Source organism: Cuculus canorus, chromosome Z (assembly GCF_017976375.1).
Source record: "Cuculus canorus isolate bCucCan1 chromosome Z, bCucCan1.pri, whole genome shotgun sequence".
NCBI lineage: Eukaryota > Metazoa > Chordata > Aves > Cuculiformes > Cuculidae > Cuculus > Cuculus canorus.
The window spans coordinates 39331602-39346135 of record NC_071441.1 but is presented as its reverse complement, the minus strand read 5'-3'; positions in this window follow the sequence as shown (position 1 = coordinate 39346135).

Sequence of the window (14534 nt, the reverse complement as noted above, 5' to 3'; positions counted from 1 at the left end):
TTAAGTATTCAACTCCAGAAGTATGAATTTGTCTAAATAGAGCTAGGATTCACATTCTGAGTGTTATTCTATGTGCAGAAGGAATCAGAGGTATAGATATAGTCTCTCACAACATGCTTTTATCTAAATTGGGGAAATACTAGTTTGGTGGGTGAACTGTTCAGTGGATGAGGAATTGGTTGGGTTGTCACATCCAATCAGGAACTCAGCATCCAAATGGAGATCAGTGATGAGTGGTGTCCTTCAGGGGTCTGTACTGGGACCAGTGCTGCTTAATATTTTCATCAATGATATTGACAATGAGATCAAGTGCACCCTTACCAAATTTGCAGATGACACCAAGCTGAGCGGTGCAATTGACACCCCTGAAGGATGCAAAGTCATCCAGAGGGACCTGAACAAGCTGGAGAAATGGGCCCATGTGAAATTCATGAGGTTCAACAAGTCCAAGTACAAGGTTTGCCACTTGGGTTGGTGCAATCCCCAGTTTCAATGCAGGCTAGGGGATGGTGTGATTGAGAGCAGCCCTGTGGAGAAGGCCATGGGGATACTGATGGACAAAAGCTGGACATGAGCCCAAAGTGTGCACTTGCAGCCCAGAAAGCCAGATGTATCCTGGACTGCATCAATAGAAGCGTGGCGAGCAGGTTGTCATGTCCCACTTAAAGTGAGCTCTTTGGAGTCACTGGCACAGAATCAGAGTGACACAAATCTCTCAGGAGTAGGGTATAAACAATATTTTCCTAACAAAGGTGCATGCCCTGAAACACTGGTTACAATCAATCAATCAGTCTGTAAGTAACAGAGCACTGACAAGAAACTGCAAAGGTCAGTGCTACTGCAACCTGGAAACACTGATAACACTGTATAACAACCAGGTTAGCAAACCCAAAAAACATAAGAAGAGCCAAAAATGCCTCTACCACCTACTGCAGCCACAGCGGTTACAAGGGAGAGGAAAAAAAAAAAAAAAAAAAGAGAAAGAAGACAGAGAGAGAGAAAGAGACAAAGGAGAGAGATAGTTTATGAGAGAGATTGTTTATGAGAGACATAGAAAAGATGAAAGATAATCACCACCTTCAAGGCTCTACATGTTATAGCACTTGTTTTCTTGGTCCTGCAGGTCCAAGAAGATGGTGGGTATCCACACGGTCACAAGTCTGTGCGTTGTTTTCTGAACTCTCTCCCCACCTCTCACCTGGGTCAGGTGGCAGGTCAGGTAAGAGGTTGAGACATGCCCTCCAGCACCATCTGCTCCTGTAAACATCCACTCGGCTGTGGGGCTCAAGGTCGGGTTTCAAAATCATCTGCTGTGAGATATTTTACCCCACACCATGCTGGGTCCATACACAGGTCAAGAGAGGCGATTCTGCCACTCTACTCAGCTCCTGTGAGATCTCACTTGGAGTACTGCATTCAGCTCTGGAGCACTCGGAGTAGGAACAACATGGAGCTGTTGTAGCGGGTCCAAAGGAGGGCTACAAAAATGATCCAAGAGTTGGAGCACCTCCCGTACGAGGACAGGCTGAGAGAGTTGGGGTTGTTCAGCCTGGAGAAAAGAAGGCTACAGGGACACCTTATAGCTACCTTCCAGTACCTAAAGGGGTCTTGTATAAAACATTGGGACAGACTTCATAGCAAGACATGTTGTGACAGGACAAGGAGTAATAGTTTTAAACTAAGGGAAGGTAGATTTAGACCGGATATAAAGAAGGTAGTTTTTACAATGAGGGTGGTGAAACACTGGAACAGGTTGCGCAGGGAAGTAGTGGAGGCCCAGCCCTGCAAACATTCAAAGTGAGGTTGTACGGGGCTCTGAGCGACCTGATCTAGTTAAATATGTGCCTGCCTCTGTGCCGGGGGAGGGTTGGACTAGGTTGGACTACGTCCCTTCCAACCCAAAGCAATCTATGATTCTATGGTTCTATGATTCTGCTTTATCATTCTGTAAATCATTCTGTGATGGACGGACGCTCTCCAATGTGACATCACTGTCAAGCTATGATACTAGAGTCTCTAGGAAGTAAGGCATGGTCTTGCCTTTGGGCAGCATTAAAACACCTCCTTTTTTTTTTAAAGGACTCATTTCTACAGAAAACTTACATTATCTTTTTTCAGCTAGAACCCTTCTGCAACACTGTTCTTCAGAGACAGTGCTTTCTCCCAACAGTATACAGGTGGGGATTCAAGCTATGTGTCCTTTCAAATGAAAACGCTAAAGAGGAGACAACTATTACCAGAAAGTAGCCAATACACTCACTGAAAAGTTATCTTAGGTCAGAAAAAATCCCCTTCATACTTTATGGTCCTAATCCAAAGTTCACTGAAGCCTGGAGGTTTTCATTAACTTTAATGGCTTTCAGATCATTTAAAACAAACAAACAGATCCCACAAAGTAATCTTTCACCGCCTAGGTGCAGGCCTCTGGTTGGGGATACAATTAAAGCTGGGCGAAGTAGAACCCATCTGAAGGTTTCAATCAGCTCTTTCCCACAAACTTCATGTACCTGAGAAGAATACTTTACAGCTTTAGAGTAAATCTCAAATTCTCATATAGTTCCCACCAAGGTGGATTTCTGAGAGAATTACTAGTGGTGGGTAGCAAAGGCAACTTCAACACTCTTTCCTCGGGCATCTTAATAAACACCATCTGGTGCAGCAGCACTGCACCTATGCTTAATAACTCATCCTTGAAGAAATGACAGTTTGCATCTGCTTTAGTAGTCACATGTGTCTTCAGGGAATAACTTATTTGCATGGTGAAGACAGAAAAAGAACACAGTTGCCAGGCAGCTACCAGCAATGGAGACCTCTGAATAGCTTGAAGAACATGCTTGTGGCTGTTCTGGGCACATGGAAAGGCAATACCACTGGATTAACTGATGAGCAATGAGAACCATTCGCAAAGGCAAGCCAAAGATTTTATAGACACTGGGAGACAGGGTTGTAGGTCTGGCAAAGTGTTCTCCTTTGCAATTAGAACTCAGGGAGTCGTGGCACAACACAGGAGAGTCTGATATTTCAAAGCAGAATGGAAGAGGGGGGAAGAGTACAACTGGGAAATTTACTCCTGAAACATAGCAGACTGAAAGAGGGATTGCTCCCTTGGCATTTGGAAGGCACTGCTTCATGATTGGCAAGTGCAGACTCCGAGAGAAAAGGTGATTGAAAAAACCAAAGGAAAGAGGGTACAATGGAGAATAATATCGCAAGAGATTGATATGCAAAAATAAGGAGAGAGAGAAGTAAAAAGATAAGAGAGGAAGAAGAACAGACTTGAGTTCCTTAGTCTGGGCTGGACATGACCTGGTTAGCTAAGTGGCCTGATTAACCTAGAACAGGCCTATTCTCAGGATCACATCTGCCTAAGGGATTTCTCAGACAGCAGTTAGCTAAACCAAGTTTTCTGGACTTGGAATTACATTAAACAGAGAAAGACATATCACTTGTTATATAAACATCAACTTACCATGTTCCCACAGAGACAAAGAAATACATATGCTTTTTTTTTTTTGTCTGAAAGCTTATGTTTTCATCCAGCTGCTCCACGAAGAACAGTAAAACATTTCTGTGACTCATGTTGGTTTTCTGCATTTGTACTGCATGAGAATGTTACGCTCCAGGCTCAATGTAAAGCTACCGGTACAGTCTGAAGAATAACTTAAAATAATGATAACTTTTCAAGTGCCTACAGCACTTAGATTTTTGTTTGCTTTCTCTGCTGAATTGTAGTCATTCCGATTTAAATTCATGAAGCAGGACAGGGTATGCAGGATAAACAGACGAAATTACTGAACTCTTAAAAGTCAAAGGGAGGACATAGCGTGCCTTCTGAGTTTTTCCCTCTAGTACCATGAAAGGACCATAATTTGTTTATTTCAAAAAATTTTGAATGACCCTTTGCTCCTCACTGTGCCTTTATACAATGTCCATTGCAGTCCCCTCAGATCACTTATGGTATTTCTGACACTGACGAAAAAGTGTGAGTTATGTTAACATGAATGCCATTTTCTCTAAAATAAGGGAGTGCACAGTAACAAGGCAGAACACTGACTTCTACCTGCTGTAATTTAAACTGACTTCCAGGACGCAGTCTTGCAGTGAGGTATTCACACTGATAAATACCTACATTGTTTGTTGTTCTTTTTTTTTTTTTTAAATAGGCCTAGCCCTTCTTCCACTGAGATGAGTAGAGATATTTTTACTGATTACAAAGTCAGGAGGAAAAATAATTCATATGTCATCATCACTGTTTGGCGCTCCTATTGCCTGTCTCAGTCGCTATGCCAAAAAAATGACCAGATGTCAACACTTAACAGCCAGACGCTCTGACAGATGTGGGTTCCTGGCAGATCAGAAAAGAGAGGTTTGTACTGATGCTGCCTGTGTTGCATCTGCTTTTTGAAGTAAAAAACCCCAGATCTTTACTTCAGCTTGTTTCATTCTGTCCCTGTATTACCTGACGACAGATAACCCTGAGGTTATCTATGACGTCCTTGGTCATCGAGGTATAGATTTTGTCATTGTTGGCCTCTGGGGAAGATCTTAGCAGAGACAGTATGAGAAACAATTGAAATGAACTGCCTAAAGGGTTGTCAGCTTCCCGAGGGCCATGAAGAAGTGGATGCTATCTCAGTCTTCAGGTGCAGACTCACCTACCCAGAAGTATTGTAACAGTGGAAAACATAAACCATCCAGCAGTTTGTTTCTTGGAGATTTGAGATTGTATTTGAGAATCCAGAAGCTATTAAAACTGATCTAGTTTTTCCCCAGTTATAGGGGAAGGCTGCTCAGAGCCATTAACTGGTGTTTCTCTTAGACGTGCATGCGCACACGCACACAAACACACAGAGCAGTATGTGAAAATTTCATATGAAGGCCTAAAGGACCTTGAAGTCACGAAGATGGGGAGGAGGGGAAAAATATTTGAAGGGTTGCTTTGGCACAGATTCTCCCTTCTGTTGTCCAAGTGGGATCAAAGATATTTTGGTGTGGTGTCGTCTCCACACAGAATGGTCACAGTGCATGCAAACCATTAGCTCTAGCAGATCCATAAAAAAGCTTGTTAATGCGCCTCAGAGCAGATGTAAAGTTAAAAAAAGCAAGGTGCTATTCATTTAAGAATCCACGGCTTTGCTCAAATGAGGAGAAAATTGATTATATGAATCCAGCTCCCATGGAAATCCAAGCCAATTTTCTCACTCAATTTTATCTCAGGAGCAACTAACAATCTTGTAGGAATTAACTACGTCTGTGCACAAAGGCCAGACATAACACATCATGGATTTGAGAGAGTTCCCAAATGCCTGTAATGATTTCATGTAGTTTTTTTGATATTTCTTGCTGGTTTTTGTGGAAATATAAAAGTTTGATGTAAAAACATGTAGCAGACTTCTTGCCCACTTTTGCTTTGACAAACATCTTTTTCCCTGTCCTAGATATTCATTCATCCATTATTTCAGAGTGTAATACCTAAGTTCTTATATTCAGGACCTGTCTTTGAAATCTCAATTATTTTCATTCTCTTAATTTTTGTTGTGATGTTTCTGCCTAATGCCATTTGTGCTACTCTGAGACATCCATAAATAATGATCAGTTCAGAGTGGTCATTGTTGGAAGTATGTAACGCAGGAATGGAGGAAGCCACCGATGCTGGCTGGAGCCTTTTCCGTTTCCTGGAATGTTGTTAGAACTTACTGCTGACTGTATGTACGGAAGAGAGAGACGTGTGCTTGCTCCGAAAGTGATGGCTACGTCTGCCATTCATTTTTAATACTTGCAAGGGATGACAGCAGTTCTGATACCTGAAAGATTATAAAATTTTTTCACATTAATAGCACAGGACTGTAAATATAAATTCTATGGATGACTATAAAGTTGTTGTTGTTGTTGTTATTATTATTATTATTATTATTATTATTATTTTTTAAAGACTAGATAAGAGTTTTGATAAGAGTCATGGTTTTGTAGCCATTGATCATTATAAAATACCAACAAATCATCCTTGCCACAAATATTTTACAATCTAAACATGGCGCAAAATTAGTCATGGGCTAGGTATGATAATAAAAGCAAGATGATTACATAAAGGTGATGAACCTTGTTCCTAGAACTCCACAATAAAGACAGAATATATTCCCTTTGGATTGATTTATAACATTATGCACATCTTTTATAATTTTTATAACAGATTCTATATGTCAGCTGTTCCATCAAAAAAATCCCTAATTTTCCAAATCAAGCCTTGACTAATAAAATTGTCCAAAACTGGCTTAAAAGTTTATTTTGTCTGGAGGGATGTGAAAGGGTACATATATAAAACAGATCACTGGTAGGGAGAAAGTGAACCTAAGCAAGCTGTAAGGTTGTGCTTATCTTATGTTCCACAGCCAGTGCCAGCCAATCTTAGTAGAAAGCTGCAAAGACAGTGCACCAAACCATGAGAAAGTTGTACTCTTTTTTTGCTGTTCTATACTATTAAGTACTGGATCCAAAAACATGTGCATTTTATTTTACTGAAGATGAGAATGTGAGATTTCTATACAGATGCAAGCAGCATTGCTTAGACTAGAAACTAGTCCAAGCATAATGCCTGTTGTTGGGATTGCAGTAGCTCTTTGGTTTATTAAAAAAAGCTTATGGAAGAAAGCAAGTGAGCTGTTTTCATTAAGGTAAATAACTGTTTAAGGGCACATAATCTAAATGATAATAATCATAATCAAATATCTGCCTTTTACTGATCTTCCAAGTGGCAGTTCCACTATACACACCAAAGAGGACTTTGAATGGATGAAAAGATTGGTAACTAGACCATCAGTCCATGAAAAAAATGAGACTAGAAGAAAGTAGATGACACAGAAAGCTGAGAAGCTGCTTTTACACTGTTACAGTACTTGATTTTAAGCCGGGATAGAATGAGTGTTTCTCCTGCTCTGTATGTTCTGGCAGCATATCTTTCCCATTTTGACCCACTGTGTCTTCATGCATTGTGCTGAAAGAGGGAAGGTAATTTTAATTAGTAATTAAAGGATGTGAAAATGACAGAGAAACAGGATTAAAAGGAGAAAAGATGAACGAGAAAAAGTACAAAGTCCAAGAAGGAGTCGGTCCCTTGTTCCCCAGTGTTTGGTGAGTTAACCATGATGCTTCTGTATTTGGCATCACAGTACTTTGCCCCTCAGAGTTTAAAACTTCCTCAAAGATCACAAGATTTCTCACTTTCCTTGTAAGATGATTGCCAGGGCAGGAGATTTCATCAGCAAGATCATCCTAAAGCACTAAATTTTCCTTACTTAGCACCATTATTTTTTTGCCCCTGGTTTCCTTTTTCCTGCTGTAGACAAATCCCTTGCTTGATTGCCACCTGCATGTCCTGGTAGACCAGCATTTTACTCTCCTTTGCTTACATTTTGCCAAGGCACAATGGTGCTTTCTAAGCTCACTTTGTGGGTTTCCCTAGCAGCCTTCCCACTGTTGCTGCACTCCCCATCACTCCCTTCACCCCGGAATTGATCTTCCACACACCAGGAAGGCAGAAGGAAAGTGGAGAAGGCCTTGAGGGGCTCCTGCTCCAGGAGGTACCAATGGGTTGTTGGCATCCTGGTGACAAACTGGGCCATTGGCAAGCATCCTTGTCGGCGCCACCATGATCCCAGTGAGATGAAGTTTGTTAAGAGGGAGGAAAATGAGGGCTAAACGAAGCACCTGCTGTCCCCTCACCCTGGTGCCTGGGGGAAGCTCCTGCCACAGGGAATGTCCATGGTCACCTGCCCACCCTCAGCAGCCCCACTGCAGGAGCGGGACAGGTCACGAGGAGCACAGGTGGGGTGGGGGCAGAGCCTGAGGTAGCCAACAGGGGCCACAGACACTGTTTGGGGTAAGCCAGAGGGCTCTGAGGAGCCATGGGGCAGTGGCGGCCAGGGTTGGGGAACATGGCTGAGACCTGCAGAGCCTTGGCTGCCCCACACAGCCTTTTCTCTGTTTGGATCCCCAGAAGATGTGAAGGAGGAGGCTTGGTCCTTCCCTCACAGCCAATAGGAAATGGAAATGCCCAGCTTTGGGACTGCAGTCCCTCGCTCTGGTTTAGCAGGCATAGTGGAGGGGAGGAATGGTGCCAGTCACAGGGTAACTCTCGGAGCCTCTGGGCCGTGAAAATGAGCAATTTCTTCCCTTGAGAGTGGTGAGGCACAGGCACAGGTTGCCCAGGGAAGCTGTGGCTGCCCCATCCCTGGAGGTGTTCAAGGCCAGGCTGCATGGGGCCTTGGGCAACCTGATCCAGTGGGAGGTGTCCCTGCCCATGGCAGGGGGGTTGGAACTCGATGATCTTTAAGGTCCCTTCCAACCCAAACTATTCTGATTCTATGATTCTATGATCAGTAAATTGCAGCTCAGGTTGGCATGAAGACAGATACAATACTTCAGGTATTGAACAGAAAGTTTATGTTTATGTGGCTAAATATTTTACCAAATATTTTACCCTAGGTGAAAAAAAATCCAGATTTTCTGCCTTTTTTCACTTTCCTCTCATCTCCTGCATGGAAGTCCACTTTCTTGAGTTAAAAGTACCACAGTCTGTGGCAGACTTGCTTTAAACAGTGTCTGACTACAAAGGAAGCTTCTTCAGCTGGCAGAGACAGAGGTACCAAGCAGAGCAGATACAACGACACAGCCTTTGCAGGGCACCAAAGCATCCTCAATGTAAAATTCAGTGCTGGCAGATTTGCACCAAAGTCTGTTTTCCAGGAAATATTTTTCCAGTTCATAATAAACTGTGCACATGCAAAAGCCTCTTTATTGCAGTATATGGGTCTAATTTTAACACAGGGCTGCTTTAACCAGTTTGAGTACGGCCCTGGAAGCACAAATTTCAGTGAGATGCAGGATAGTAAGCATGTAGATCTAACATAAATAATTTTGTTAGAAAGCACACAAACCTGGAGTTCAAAACCATTTTTCTGAGTCTTTTTATACTGCTTCACAGTTCCACAGTGGGCCATGTCCATGAAACAAGAACACCAAAGATCCATGTTGCATGTTTAACAGCGTTTGGGTTCAAAGTTGCAAGAGCATCTTAATGTATTTATTTGTAGAAACCAGAAGTTCTTCATGCAAACAATGTTGTGGGAGGCAACTTACAATACCCTTGCAGCAGGTGTTTTAGGCTCCCTAAGACACAGGCCAATGACCTCTTGTTCTTCTTGATAGGGTAATTTAAGTAAACTACACTCACAATATAACTGTGACTGTTTTCTCGCATTTCAGCAAGAGTAGACAGGCTGGAGCAACTAAGTGCACAGGGCAACGTATTAATGTAAATGTAAACTCACCCTCAACAGCTGAAGCTTATGCACTTGTTTCACAAATCTGCATAGGAGCAGCAATCTCAAAAAAGCAGATAAGTACAAAGGAACTTCCTAAAACCACTTAAGCTGGCGTGTATTTGGTTGAATCTCAGTTCATAGTTCAAACAGTAAAGGCAGAAATTCAGAAGATGTATGTCCAGGACAATCAATGTGATTTCTCTTCTCAATAAAGCTTCCAAACAGCAGTTTTACAATATAATTTTTATACCGAAGTATTGGATTTTTAATTTACTTATTTGGGGGAAGTATTCATTAGATATCCATGAGAAATAAATGTTGACTATACACTTCAGCTAGGTGTCACTTGCAAATTGGAGGACTGCACTCTGTTAATCTCTTGAGAAAATGGAGATTGACAGGCAGGACTGGTTTCTGTTCCCTACCACCTATGTGCTTCGTAAGATCCCACAACATTACACTCGTTACTACCTTGCCTTTTCTCCTTATTTGAATATTTGCTTGCATTTAGCTTCCTATGTGAAGCAAGCACAGGGAAGGAAATAATATAATTAAAAGCAAGGCAATCTAATTTAAACACAGTGTCACTATCTAGTGTTTAATCAGGAGGACTACTGCAATGAGGAATGGAAGGTCAATGTGAATGGCTGACTGTGAAAAAATTAATGATTAAAACATTTGGTTGAAAAAGGAAGTCACTGGTTGCAAATCCTTTGTTTGAACAGAGTTCTGCTAGTCAGGTTATTCCAAATTTTTCAAGGCTGTCTCGTTTCATGAGCTAGTAAAGGGAACTTATTCTTGCTGTTTGGACTTCAATTCAGTAAGCTACAGAAGGTATTTTTCATTAAAATGCTATATTATATATAATTATGCAATCAGTAGAAAAGCCAGATAAGTAAGGTGTGGCAATGACAGTGTTTCTGTTGTAAACAGAGATGATACTCCTGTGAGATTCTTCGCCCTGCTGGACTGTACCATCCCAGCAAGGAACTTGTGTTACCCTAGAGATCAAAGCAACCGTCAGATACAAATCTGCGATAATTTGGAGATGGACACAACATCAGTGGGGTACATTAGCACAATAGGGAAGAATGATGAAAAATACATTGCTTCAATAGCCATAACAACTTAGAAAGCTCTGCTCCGCTCCTCTGCTTCACTTTGCGTCAGTGATTTGTATGATCTGGCATTTTGCATTCCTGCAGTCATCTGCCTTCTGTTGGGAACAGGTAAAAAGCACAGAACAGAATACAAGTAGCAGAAACAGTCCAACCGAACAGTAGCTTTCATCACTATAAAAAAAAGTGCTACAGTACACAGGAAATGTAATAGGAAAATTGGAACACAGATAGGAGGAGAGGCAATTCTGCAACGCCTCGCCTGGAGATGTGCTGCCATCCAGTGTCACCAGGTATCTGTTCCCAAGAGCTGGCATCTTGAGCCGAGCATATGCAGGGAAGCAGGGGTGAGGACCCTGCCACTTCCCTGCTGAGACACAGCTGCCCACAGCCTCCATGGAGCGTGACTGCAAGGACCTCCGTGAAATCCAGCGGTTCATCTTCCCCCTCGTGTCTCTCTTTTAAGAAAGATGTGAGCCATTGTATGCAAAAACTGCTACTGAAATGCTGCTCAAACCCAAACCATGCGCAACTGCACTAATAGTGTGCATTGTTGATCACTGTGTTGGAGCACTGTATCTTTTAGACTAGACACAAGGAGGAATTTCTCCACCATGAGGGTGGTGAGGCACTGGCACAGGTTGCCCAAGGAAGCTGTGGCTGCCCCATCCCTGGAGGTGTTCAAGGCCAGGTTGGATGGGGCCTTGGGCAGCCTGATCCAGTGGGAGGTGTCCCTGCCCATGGCAGAGGGTTGGAACTGGATGATCTTTAATGTCCCTTCCAACCGAAAATATTCCATGATTCTATGATCTCAGGTGTCTTAGAAGTAAAGAACAAAACAGGCCCAGCTGCTCACTGCCTGGCAGATTCCTGTTTGGACAAAAAGACGTCACTGGTCATGACAAAAAGCAATTTTTCAAGCACTCTTTTGAGGATTCTTTTGGGACAAACACAGAGGTGCACACTCTGCCACGCCAGACAACTGTGGAATTCTCTGTCAGAAGAGACTGCAAAATTTTAGCATCATGAAAATTTTGTCTGATAAAGTGGCCAAGCACACAGTGAAGCACAACAGTTGTATAGTTGGGAGAATTTTTCTACTAGCAATGGCTCCGATTTAAATAAAAAGTTCGAATTTCACAGTCCCACCATGTGTATCTAATTTTTTATTTTGGAGTCCGAATTCATTTTGTCCCATCACCAGGATGAATTGCATATTGGACTGTTCAGTGTTTTCCTGAACAAGTTGCTCTGATTGACCAAAGAGAGCTACGAAAAGGGGTGGATGAGGAACACAGACTTGCTGGTTCAAGCAAGTGTCTTTTTACAAGCTCGGTAAGACTTCCAGCAGAAAGGTAACTGTTGCCTTGCCAAGCTCCAGACTGCCCGAATGATTCCTTTCTCTCTCTCCAGCATCATGAATATACGATTTTATCATTAATCTCTAACTTTTTTCCAAAATTTATTACTTCACGCTCTAAAATTCAGAATCTTCACATAACAGGAAAAGGAAACTTGGCTTTAGAGGTGGAAAGACTATATCCAAAAGAGAACCCAAAATGTATCATCAACATAGCACACCATGGCATATTGGTCCCACCACACCGCACTGAAGTTGAGTGGCTGGGGATGCCCACCGACTCTCACCCTCACACTGTCTAGCTGATTAAAAACCTTCTATGTGAACAGTTTCTTTGATCAAAATAATTACCTTGCATTAAAACACACCACAGTGACTTTCTGGCATGCAGAAGCCCTCAAAATAAACTTTTTGCCTGTTAGAATTATTAACCTGAGAATGGGAAGATTTGAGGTTTAATAAAAGTCTATGCATTAGCAGCCCACCCTTCCAGTATGCGTAAATATCTTCCTGTACAGAGTTAATTAATTTTTTATCATGTTTCTATGCTAGTGAAATGCCATTAATATTTGGAAATGTTTACTATTTCTTAGAAATATTAACTCAGGTAACAGTAATATTGTATCCCAGCATACAAACCTCTTCTCCCCCTGCCCTGAGCTTGCTTTTTATTGTAAACAGACTCATTCAGGATAGGAAAACTTCGTATTTGCCAACAAGCAATATTTATTACTATAACTGAGAACTCTACATACAGTATTGCACAAAATTATCATGAACCAATGAACAAAACTATGTTCCTATGCAACTGTAAACAGCAGTTTAACAGAAGTTTAACACATTGTGCCTAAGGTGTCTTCATAAAGTGAAATTTGGAGGATTATTTCATGTTAGTATGAAAATGCAAACTTTCATTCAAGGCATAGTCACAAAACACACGCAAAGGATTTCTATGCTTGCCACAGGTCTAAAAAACCTGAAAACAACTCCCCCATCCCCAAACACACCAAAACAAGTTAAAGAGTGCTAGTACTTGCTCTTTTAATAATCACGACTGCTGCCACATTCAAAGTCTTCGCCTCCTGCAAGAATCAGAGGAACACTGTCTGAAGAAATGCCCTTAGCTTTGAGTTTTAGACATATCACATTAACTGCATTTTTTTTGTTTGGCAATACTGAAATAATTATGGCACTACAAATGCACCTAGCCAGTGCATTACCAGCAATTCCTGAATTACTATAAATAGTTACTGCACACAAAACTTGACTGTTGAAGGAAATAGTGTTTTTACATCAAAAGGTCATAAAGTATACAACAAAAATTGAAGTTTTTAGTATTAAGCTATAGGTGTGAAAATGTCACTTTCTGTTCCTGTCCGCTACAGAAAACAGATCAAGATTTATTTTTTCCATTTGGGAAAAGATGTAGATCAAAGAATAAAAATGTAGCTGCAACCCAACGTCTTCAGCACATTACTACTCACTCCAAAGATCTTCACAGACATGTGCGCACGACTATCCAGATCAATGTGACCTCTGGATTTTCAACACCCATGCTTAATGCTCGTGGTTCTCTCCTATTTCAACACCTTCTTGTTGTCAACTGCAAGATCCCAGTCCCTGTTGTCCCATAACCTTCTTGCCAGCTGTTTGGATTAGTGACCCGGGCAGACATGTTAACTTCTCTTCTGCACAAGTCAGCAGCTTAGCTGTACAACGTCATCTTTGGACAACCAGGGGAACACAGAGATAAAATGATGGGACAGCACTTCTCTCACACCAGCTTTTGGGAAGGCCTGGAGAGACATTTGCACATCTACATGAGCACCAGCAGAAGTGCTGAAGGTTTAATAAGCTTGAAAAGCACCGGTTTATAAACCCAAAGTTCTGTTTAGGAGAAAGTAAATTTAAATTCTAAAGAAAAAACGGGCCTCTTCCAAAAATAGTGTTTTAATTACTGTGTAGAGTAATTTAAAATAATGATGAAATACTAGAATTTTTAGCATTATAAACGCGCATTCTCCTGTTTCCAAGTTAACCTCAAGACAGCAGTTAAATAGAAGCTACCATAACCTTTGCTGAAAATCCCTGGCAGCAACATAGCTACAAACCAGAGTTCGAGCTGTAATAAAATTAATGGCAGACATGACTGAAAAAAAAACCCAGAAAAGTGTGGGTTTTCCTCTCTCAGAAAAAGTTTTCATAGCTTTTGGTGCACAGACAGCACATTCTGTGAACATGGGAAGCAGAATCTAGAGGCAGTTTCACTGACTTTGCAATTTAAGTCAAGAATCAACAGAAATGTGAGAAACAAGGCCTGTATGTATCCTGCTTTAGTACTCCAGTGCCTGCATATTTCATGTTTTTCAAAGTTACTTTCTAAGTACAGCAGACTGTGCCTTCAACAAGAAAAGGAAATGAATTAGAATTGGGTTAGCCTATGTGAAGTACTTCTACAAGCAGTACTATGGCGGCCTACTACTGTACTAGCGCATGAACTTCTTTTTGGACATTCCTGGGTTTACAGGAAAACAAATCATCAGAAAACCTATGCATAAAAAGATGAGAACACCAGAAAACTACAAAACCAAAAGCAAACATCTACATAATTACAGTGAACTCTGAAGCTGAGGACTGTGCATATAAATCTTCACAAACACATACATTTAAATGGTTGGTGTTTGCTTCCCCATCCCCACAAAGCACAGCAGAACACACAGGCAATATATTTTTTCA